This window comes from Tamandua tetradactyla, chromosome 8, assembly GCF_023851605.1.
Source record: "Tamandua tetradactyla isolate mTamTet1 chromosome 8, mTamTet1.pri, whole genome shotgun sequence".
Lineage (NCBI taxonomy): Eukaryota > Metazoa > Chordata > Mammalia > Pilosa > Myrmecophagidae > Tamandua > Tamandua tetradactyla.
In genome coordinates this window covers 21,220,432-21,231,443 of record NC_135334.1, presented here as the reverse complement: position 1 = coordinate 21,231,443, position 11,012 = coordinate 21,220,432, and the positions used below count along the sequence as shown (strand labels likewise).

General features: G+C 36.3%; 1 pseudogene; it reads right to left on the bottom strand.

Moving 5' to 3' along the window:
* Positions 1-3,613: 3,613 nt before the first annotated feature.
* On the bottom strand, positions 3,614-6,147 carry LOC143644113 (RNA ligase 1 pseudogene; annotated as a pseudogene).
* Between the last annotated feature and the right edge of the window lie 4,865 nt (positions 6,148-11,012).

The following is an 11,012-nucleotide window of genomic DNA, read 5'->3' as shown; positions in this document are numbered from 1 at the left end:
GCACAAAAGTGTTTAATTTTGAGGAGTTCCCATTTCTTTCTTTTTTTCTTCAATGCTTGTGTTTTATGTGTAAGGTCTAGGAAACCGCCTCCTATCATAAGATTTATAAGATATTTCCCTACATTTTCTCCTAACAGTTTTATGGTCTTAGATCTAATGTTTAGGTCTTTTGTCCATTTTGAGTTAATTTTTGTATGGGGTGTGAGATACGGGTCCTCTTTCATTCTTTTGCATAGGGATATCTAGTTCTTTAGGCACCATTTATTAAAGAGACTGTTTTGTCCCAGGTGAGTTGGCTTGACTGCCTTATCAAAGATCAATTGTCCATAGATGAGATGGTCTATATCTGAACACTCTATTCAATTCCATTGGTCAGAATATCTATCTTTATGCCAGTACCACTCTGTTTTGACCACTGTAGCTTCATAATACGCCTTAAAGTCAGGTATCGTGAGACCTTCGACTTCATTTTTCTTTCTCAGGATACTTTTAGCTGTTTGGGGCACCCTGCCCTTGCAGATAAATTTGGTTATTGGTTTTTCTATTTCTGAAAAGTAAGTTTTTGGGATTTTAATTGGTATTGCATTGAATCTGTCAATCAATTCAGGTGGAATTGACATCTTAACTATACTTAGTCTTCCAATCCATGAACACTGTATGCTCTTCCATTTATTTAGGTCTTCTGTGATTTCTTTAAAGAATTTCTTGTAGTTTTCTTTGTACAGATCTTTTGTCTCTTTAGTTAAATTTATTCCTAAATATTTTATTCTTTTGGTTGCAATTGTAAATGAAATTATTTTCTTCATTTTCCCCTCAAATTGTTTATTTCTAGCATATAGAAACACTACAGATTTTTGAGTGTTGATCTTGTAACCTGCCACTTTGCTGTACTCATTTATTAGCTCTAGTAGTTTTGCTGTGGATTTTTTGGGTTTTCGACATATAGTATCATATCATCTACAAACAGTGAGAGTTTTACTTCTTCCTTTCTGATTTTGATGCCTTATATTTCTTTTTCTTGTCTAATTGCTCTGGCGAGAACTCCCAACACAATGTTGAATACAGTGGTGATAGTGGACATCCTTGTCTTGTTCCTGATCTTAGGGGGAAAGTTTTCAGTTTTTCCCTATTGAGGATGATATTAGCTGTGGGTTTTTCGTATATTCCCTTTATCATGTTGAGGAAGTTCCTTGTATTCCTATCCTTTGAAGTGTTTTCAACAGGAAAGAATGTTGAATTTTGTCAAATGCCTTTTCTGTATCAATTGAGATGATCATGTGGTTTTTCTGCTTTGATTTGTTGATATGGTATATTACATTAATTGATTTTCTTTTGTTGAACCATCCTTGCATACCTGGGATGAATCCTACTTGGTCATGGTGTATAATTCTTTTAATGTGCCGCTGGATTCAATTTGTTAGAATTTTGTTGAGGATTTTTGCATCTATATTCATTAGAGAGATTGGCCTGTAGTTTTTTTTTTGTTTTTTTTTTTTTTTTGTAATATCTTTGCCTGGCTTTGGTATGAGGATGATATTGGCTTCATAAAATGAGTTAGGTAGTGTTCCCTTCTCTTCCATTTTTTTGACGAGTTTGAGCAGGATTTGTACTAATTCTTTCTTGAATGTTTGGTAGAATTCACATGTGAAGCCATCTGGTCCTGGACTTTTCTTTTGGGGGGAGCTTCTTAATAACTGATTCAATTTCTTTACTTGTGATTGGTTTGTTGAGGTCATCTATTTCTTCTCAAGTCAATGTTGGTTGTTCATGCCTTTCTAGGAAGTTGTCCATTTCATCTACATTGTTGTATTTATTAGCATAAAGTTGTTCATAGTATCCTGCTATTACCTTCTTCATTTCTGTGGGGTCAGTGGTTATGTCTCCTCTTACATTTCTGCTTTTGTTTATTTGCATCCTCTCTCTTTTTCTTTTTGTCAACCTTGCTAAGGGTCCATCAATTTTATTGATTTTCTCAAAGAACCACCTTCTGGTTTTGTTGAGTTTCTCAATTGTTTTCATGTTCTCAATTTCATTTATTTCTGCTCTAGTCTTTATTTTTTTTTCTTTTGCTTGCTTTGAGGTTAGGTTGTTATTTCTCTAGTTCTTCCAAGTGAACAGTTAATTCCTCAATTTTTGCTCTTTCTTCTTTTTTGATATAGGTATTTAAGGCAATAAATTTCTCTCTTAGCAATGCCTTTTCTTCACTCAATAAATTTTTAAAATATTTTTATTGTAAAGAACAAATATACAAATACTCTTGACATACAAACATTCTATACATGGTGTACAATCAATGGCTCACAATATCATCACTTAGTTGTGTAATGTCACCATGATCATTTTTTTGAATGTTTGCATCTCTCCAGCAAAAGAAATAAAATGGAAAAAAGATAAAACATACATGCCATACCCTTTACCCATCTATCTCATTAACCACTAGTATTTCAATCTACTAAATTTATTTTAATCTTTGCTCCCCCTATTATTTGTTTATTTTTATCCACATTTTTTATTCATCTATCCATACCCTAGATAAAAAGCATCAGACATGGTTTTCACAATCAAACAGTCACATTGCAAAAGCTATATCATTATACAATCACCTTCAAGAAACATAGTTACTGGAACACAGCTCTACAGTTTCAGATACTTCCCTCTAGCCACTCTAACACACCATAAACTAGAAAGGGGATCTCTATATAATGTGTAAGAATAATCTCCAGGATAACCTCTTGACTCTTTGAAATCTCTCAGTCACTGACACTTTATTTTGCTCATTTTTCTCTTCCCCCTTTAGGTTGAGAAGGTTTTCTCAATCCCTTATGCATCCCATAAATTTTGATATGTTGTGTTTTCATTTTCATTTCCCTCAATATATTTGCTGATTTCTCTTGTAATTTTTTCCTTGACCCACTGGTTGTTTAAGTGTGTGTTGTTGAGCCTCCATATATTTCTGAATTTTCTTGCAGTCTGCCTATTACTGATTTCCAACTTCATTCCTTTCTGATCTGAGAAAGTGTTCTGTATGATTTCAATCTTTTTAAATTTATTGAGACTTGCTTTGTGACCCAGCATATGGTCTAACTTTGAGAATGATCCATCAGCACTGAAGAAATAGGTGTATCCTGCTAAAGTGGGGTGTAATGTTCTGTAAATGTCTGTTAAGTCTTGTCCGTTTATTGTATTATTCAAATTCTCTGTTTCTTTATTGATCCTCTGTCTAGATGTTCTATCCATTGATGACGGCAGGGAATTGAAGTCTCCAACTATTATGGTAGATGTGTTTATTTTTCTTTTCAGTGTTTGCCTCATGTATTTTGGAGCACCCTGGGTTGGTGCTTAAATATTTATGATTGTTATGTCTTCTTGCTGAATTGTTCCTTTTATTGATACATAGTGTGCCTTGTCTTTTAAAATTGTTTTACATTTGAAGTCTAATTTGTCGGATATTAGTATTGCTATTTCTGCTCTTTTCTGATTGTTGTTTGCATGAAATATCTTTTCCCATCCTTTCGCTTTCAACCTGTGTTTGTCCTTGGGTCTAAAATGAGTCTCCTGTAGACAGCATATAGACAGGTCCTGTTTTTTTTTTTTTTTTTAGAAAGAATTAAAAAGTACATTTATTTTTTTTGTCACAAAAATAGCTCATCATTTCAATATTTTAAGTTTGGGGTCATGTTGGGTCTTTGATACCTTTTGAATTTCTTTTCAGAATTTTCTCTTTAGGGTATAGTTTTCTTTTAAAAAAATATATTTGTTGTGCTTTACCTCTGTTAAAACTCTGTTGGTAAACAGAACATAAGGGTATGAATATAAGGGCAAAATTAACCAAAATAACGTCAATGCTATGACTAGCCACGTTTTTTTGACTGCCTCATTGACACTATCTGCTATGCTCTGGGAGAAAGATTAAGTCCCACCATAATCTATAGGAGCTGATAAATTTTAGTCAAAGACTAGAATATAACTTACAGAACAAATAATATGATTTGATAGTTAACAATTCAGTTATTCATATTGTACAATGTAACTTTATTAACACAATCTTAAGAAAATGCTTCTGCTTTTAGAACTACTATACTTGACTTTATAGATTACCTTGGCTTTTATGTTCATATTTAGGTCTCTTTAGCTCAAACCTAAAACATGTTTTATATTCCTATGTGATTATTAAAGATAACATGTTTCTATTAGGAGGACATAAAAAAATTGAAAAAAGAACTGGAAAATTTTGACCCTTCATTTTTTGAAGAAATTGAAGATCTGAAGTATAACTATAAAGAAGAAGTGAAAAAAAATCTTCTCTTAGAAGAGAAGATTAAAAAGCTTTATGCACAATTTGGAGTTGAATCAACTAGTCCTTTTGATGATTCAGAACAGTTTGAAGATGAAGAAGAAAGTCCTCTTACTTTCCCTATTCATTAATGACCACCTATAACTGCAACTTTACTCAGCTGTTTTCTAAAGTTTTAAGTTAAAAACCCCATCAAGAAAATCAGGCAGTCTGTGAACTATGGAATATCCTTCTCACTATCTTATGCTTTTACCCAAATTGGGACTTTTCAGTAAATAAAATTATTTGAAACTTTTAAATCATTAGGAAAGTATATTTTTGAAGATTTTTAGAGTAAGTTAAGACTGTCTAATAGGTAATACACTATGGTAGTTATCTATACGTTGTTTTTTTTTAATATTTACAATTTTTAAAGAGTATGAGGGTAACTAACATTTTAACATTTAAAATTGCTATTTTATATATACTTATATACATATTTATATGTTAGAAGTTTCTCAAATCCAAAGTTTTATATATATATAGGTTATGAGGTTGAACTGTATGTCTTAAGCATAAGAGTAAACTGAGCTTTAATTTAATTGAACTATTTAATTTTGAAAATAAATTATCTAAAATTGTAAAACTGTCATCTTTAAATGATTATTCTGGATAGAAATAGCCTTTGTACAAGCTTGGTAGCTTACTGTTACTTAAATGTTATTTATATCTTTAAGTTCAAAAGTTAAAATCATTTGCTGTTCTAAATAATATTCTGGATAGATACTTGCAAGCATAAAATTAATTTCTTCAAACAGTAGAGTTCATGTTGACTTACTCAACACTGAATAATGGGACCCTTGAAATATTTTACCTTTTAAACATGCTAGACTACTTAAGATTCAAATATAACAAATAAAGCTGATTTTAATTACATTTCCATTTTATACATCAAGCATTATGTCTTTGAGTCTCCTAAATTTCTGATTATCTAATTTTGAGAAATGATTAAACAAACACTTAGAATCAAAGGCATAGTCATATTTGTTCAGGTTCATGTTGATAATAACTGGTTTTGAATTCATATAAGTATCTGAAATTGGCCAGTGTAAACCAAGATGATGACGATGGACCATATGGGTTTCCATTAATATTTGTTCCTATAAGCTCCAATGTTTGTTCTAAGAGATCTGATAATGGCACTGCACTAATTTCCAAAAGTCCAGGATCTTCAGGGTGATGCTTCAGTACCAGAGCAATTTCAAATTCATAATTAACTACAGAGGAATGCCAGCAGTACTGTTTGTTGTTTTTCTCCACTGGTACCCATCCAGGAATGTGTCCATCTTCATCAGGAACCGGATTCCCATTTAGCTGTTCTATTTCCTTCGCTGGTATCCAGCACTCTGGAACAGGTTTGAAGTCCTCCTCAACATTCCAAAAAAATTCTTTTGAATTTTCTTGTGAATGTAGAAATTTCTTAAATCTTGTCTCAGCTTGCTTGCTGGGTTTTCTGTCTAGCCGAGCCCAAAGGTATGGCTGACCTTTGTAGTTAGTAACATAACAACATGTTCCATCCACTTTTTCTGTTGGAATTGCACTGTATATATCTGCATCTAATGCCTTGTGATTTATAGTTTCAGTTGCCAAAACTTTAAATGGCTGATGCTCCCTTTTGGCCGAGGGCTCTTCTTTCACCTCCGTCACAAACACACACGGCATTTTCCGCTGCACCGAGCCCAGGCGCCTCATGGTATATCTAACAGGCGGTGGAGTGGAGAGCGCACTTCCACGTCGCACCAGGGTCGGATGCCCGCAGTCAGCCGAGGACCACTGTGGGACCGCCACACACGTTCGGCGTACAGACCTCGCGGCAGGACAGGTCCTGTTTTTATAGACACTCTCTTGAGGTCAAGATTCATGTCTGAGATGAGTGAAACATAAGGATTATAAATAAGTAATAGGGGGAACAAATGTTAAAATAAATTTAGTAGATTGAAATGCTAGTGATCAATGAAAGGGAGGGGTAAGAGGTATGGTATGTATGAATTTTTTCCTGTTTTATTTCTTTTTCTGAATTGATGCAAATGTTCTAAGAAATTATCATAATGAAGAATATACAACTATGTGATAAAAAAGAGAATGATCCTATTGTACGTTGATTAGTTTTATTAATAAAAATTAAAAAAAGATTCATGTCTGTCTTGTTTACTACTGTATCTCTAGGGCCTCCAGTTCCAGGCACAAAGTATTTTTTTAAATGAACATAAAAAGAAATAAGAATAATCAAGTATTTTAACTACTGTTTATCAGATAAAAGAGGAGAGGTGGGTTGTTGGTTTCCCTATCACAGAGTGGCTGAGAGACGGTTAGAGGCTTCCCGTTACACAAGGACCTGTCTTCTGGTACAATCTTCCATTCCTCGTGCCTGCCTCTAGTACAGCCTAACAGCCTCGCCTCTTCTGGTACAATCTTCCATTCCTGGTGTCTGCCTCTAGTACAGCCTAACAGCCTCCCCGTGGCTGAGCTCAGCTGTTTCCAATTTGAATCAAGTCAGGGGAAAGCCAGAAAGGGCTGCCTGAGAGGTGAAAATAGCCCCTTGTGACCCCTGACTAAGTCTCTCCAGTAAAAGGAAAATGAATTAGCAGTTTTTTGGCAGATAAAGCTATGCCTAGGGATAAACAAGATTCATCCTTATGGAATGTGAGCCGAGTTTGCATTTTTTTATTGGCTTGCAGGGAAAAAATACAGGCAGCGGTCCCACAGTTTTCCGAGGCCACCTCCACCTCAACTTCCCATGGTGAGGACCTCTCATCCAGTAAAGAAGCTTCATAAGCAAACTGCCACCTCCTGATTTACAAGCTCATAACATCCCAAACTCCTTCTGCAGAGGCTGACAATTACCCAGCACCCCTTGCCAGCTGGCTTCAGCCAATGGGATTGCAGCATGTAAATGAAGCATCCTGTAGCTAGTCTGGGTCAGGATGCTCCCAAGGGACAGGGGGGATTCAACTCGCAAATGGGGAAGAGGAAAAAAATACCCTGAAATATTTTCTTTATGTTGGAGGCATTTTTGCTGCTTGTTGGCAGGAAGGAAAGGTGGAGAATGTCCATGGGATGTTCTTTTTTTTCCAAAGTGCATTGTGCAGGGAAGCATGTGAGTTCCAACTTCTCTGAATGAGAGCATGGGAACAGGCCAAGAGCCCGCAGGATGGTGTGTGTATGTGGGAGCGGTGGTGGCTGGAGCCCTTCCTCACTCAGGCGCACCCCCTGCCCAGCGCTGGACACAGCCTCCCTTCCGCTGACCCTGCGCCCCAGCCCCCAGGCAGATCTTTGTCTTTGCATCTATTGGAAGACTAGACAGACCCAGAGGGAGGCACTCTGAGCTTAAAATCCTTCTCAGCCCAAATCCTGAGATTCTTCTCTCTGCTTCACCCTCATAGCCAGTCACTTTGCAGATTGTACCTATGCCTCTTGCAGCCAGCTCTTCCTCTGCAGCCTCAGTAGCAGATCCCTCACCCTAGTCTTCATTATCTCTTTCTTGAGCTATTACAGTAGCCCTCTAGCTGTTCTCCTGCCTCCACTTTGCTGCCAGAATGATATTTCTTTCCAAATCATGTTTTTTTTTTAAATTTATATACTTAAAAATTTTGGGGTACATGAATGCGATTCCAATGCGATGGTATTACCGAGCATAGATTAAAAAATAAATCTTTCATCAACTCCTATCCTCCAGCCATTTGCTACCATTGTTAAGACAGGGTATTGTTGTGGAGATAATTGCAGGCATATACCAGCATTAGCAAATCTGCTATGGGGGTGGGGTGGGGAAAGCACACAAATGTAGTCTATTATAAAGTCTACAATGTCTGTTGCAGATAATTCCATCTCAAGATACATAATTTTGACTTATTCTTTGAGCAATTGTGTAATATTCCATCTATGGCCATATTACATTATATATATCCAGTGTCCTATGCATAGCTAATTAGATTATTTACAATTTGTGCTAGTACAAACAATGCTTCAATGAATTATTTGTTCAAAAGTCATTTTATATCTTTGTGATCTATTTGTAGGACAAATTCCTTAGAACTTGAGTGCCTTTATATATTATTAATTATTTAATTAAACTAAATTATTAAATGTTTTTCTCTTTGCAAAAGATGAAGAGCAGGTAATGTCTATAGCCGAGACGCTCCCCTGAGCTCTGACCCACTGATCAACCAGTACTTAATTTACCCACATGGATATCTCAAATAATATGTTTTAACTTGCCCTGCAGTCTTTTCCATAGTAGAAATGGGACCCCCATGCCGGCAGTTGCTTAAGCCAAGAAGCGTGAAGTCATCCATGATTTTGTCATTTTCCCTCACTGCACATGTGCCTAGCAAATTCATGATTCTTGTTCATTCTGCTTCCCATATTGCTCTCTTTTCTGCCTCCTCCCCTCTGTGCTTTTGCATATTCATAAATCTTTTAACTCTTCAGCTCCCTACATCTGCATCCTTCCACAGAAATAATTTCACTGCCACCAGTCAAAGCCTACTTCAACTTTCATGTAGGCTAATGCACTCCTCATAGAGTAAATGGCTCATAAAGCACTTACTCTGTGCCAGGCACTGTTGTACATATATTACAAACACTAATTCAGCGGGGTGGGTATACTATTATCCCCATTTTACAAACGAGGAAATGGAGGCACAGAGAAGTCCATTGACTGGTCAGGAGCTGAGCTGTTAAGCACTACTCCAGACATGGTTCTTTGAGCTTTCAGAATGATCTCCCTACTATTGTGTCTTAATGACTCATGTTCCAAATGGACACCTTTTAAAATATAAAGCCGATCATGTCCTGCCCCATTTAAAACCCTCCAATGGCTTCATGTATTCTCATTTCTCTTAGAAAGAAACTCAGACTCCTACAAGGGGCTGCAAGCATAGATCTACTAGTCGCTCCCTGCCTTACCTTCCTCACTAGCATCACACCTGAGACACTTTTAGTCCCTGGACCCTTCCCCACCTCAGGGCCCTTGAACTTACTCTTTGCTTTTCTAGTAAAGGGTTTTCTACAGGGATGATTCCCCTCACCACCAGGGGACATGTTGCAAGGTCTGGAGATGTTTTTGGTTGTCACAGCTGGGGTGGGAGGTGCTACTGGCATCTAGCGGGGAGAGGCCAGGGATGCTGCTAAACATCCTAGGATGCCCAGGACAGCTCCCCAACCCCGCCTCCCCCAGCTCCAGCAAAGAATGATCTCGCCCAAAATGTCATAGTTGGGAAAAACCCTGACGTAGAGATCATTTCCTCTTTTTCTTTACGTGGTTTAACTCATTTTCGTACTGAAGATGTTGGCTCAAAATATCGCCTCCCCCGAAATTTCCCCCGAAACTTCTATTTAAAGGAGATCTAGCCTCAAACCCCACTCAAGTTATCGTCATCATTTTGTGTTAGGGCTTTTGCTTTGCTCTGTTCCTTTTCTAATTTCCTGGGTTCAATGCTTGGTTTCAATGCTGCTGTTTCTAATCCATTTTTTTTTTTCTTTGAAATGCCTTAGTGAGATATTTCAGGTTTTCTATTTGGGTCATGTGCATGCTTTTAAAATTTATCCTAATATATATTTTTGGTTCTACTGTGATTGGGATCTAGTTTTATGTTATACTTTCCTAACCTATTAGTGTTATCATATAAATAGATGCGAATGTTTGAGAAGCATGTTCATTGACTTGGCAAGATGTAGCTGAGGTCATGTCGAGTGAATGAAACAGTTTGCAAAATCCTATCTAGGTCTGTGCAGTTCAATAAAACTAGCCACTAGCCACATGTGGCTATTTAAGGAAATTTAAATTTAAATCAATTACAATGAAATTAAATTAAAAAATTCAGTTTGTCAATCATGCTAGCTATATTTCAATTTTGGCCAGTTGTGGCTAGCAGCTACCATATTAAACTGTGAAGACAGAACATTTCCATCGTGGCAGAAAATTCTTTCAGACTTCTGTCTTCTAGAATATGGTCCCATTTAAAAATAAAATGTATTTTACATATATGTTGATATAAATGTATATATGTATGTATGAACATTTCACAAGTTTTCTATGTATTGTAATATGGATTTTTAAAGTTTATCTTTCTCTTAATAAAACGTATCTCTTTTATCTGGATCAGAAATGTTAATTACTAAATATTAAAAATTACCACCTTTCTTGGAGAAATCCCTACTTTGCCACATTTTAAAAGCATATACTCTTGCACTTCCCAAAGCAAAAAAAAAAATAAGAAACAAACAAAAAACCAACCAACCAAACAAAATTCAACAAATGGTGCTTTAATAAGGGAATACGCACATGGAAAATGAATGAAATATATGCCATATGGCATTAAAAAAAAACAAAAAACATATACTGCTTCATACAATCTGTTTATTTTTAAAGTTCTTATTTCATCTGAGAAAAATTGGCACAATCTCAAAAGTTTTCTTCGTGATGGTGCAGATCTGATTCCATTAGGTAATCCTCCAGGAGTGCAAGAAAGAGAAAGAGCCTGGAGAGGCCATGTCACATGCTCATCTCTTCCTCAGCCGCACTCTAAAGAGGCCTGCACTTAGCTTTCCCACTCAGAACACAAAAGAGAAAAACACACTTTCAGAAATGAATATTGCCAAAGAGTATGGGAATGGGGCGTTTCTATTTACTTGAATCCTCCTGAGATGACCTGTTCCTACTCCCTTTTATCCAACT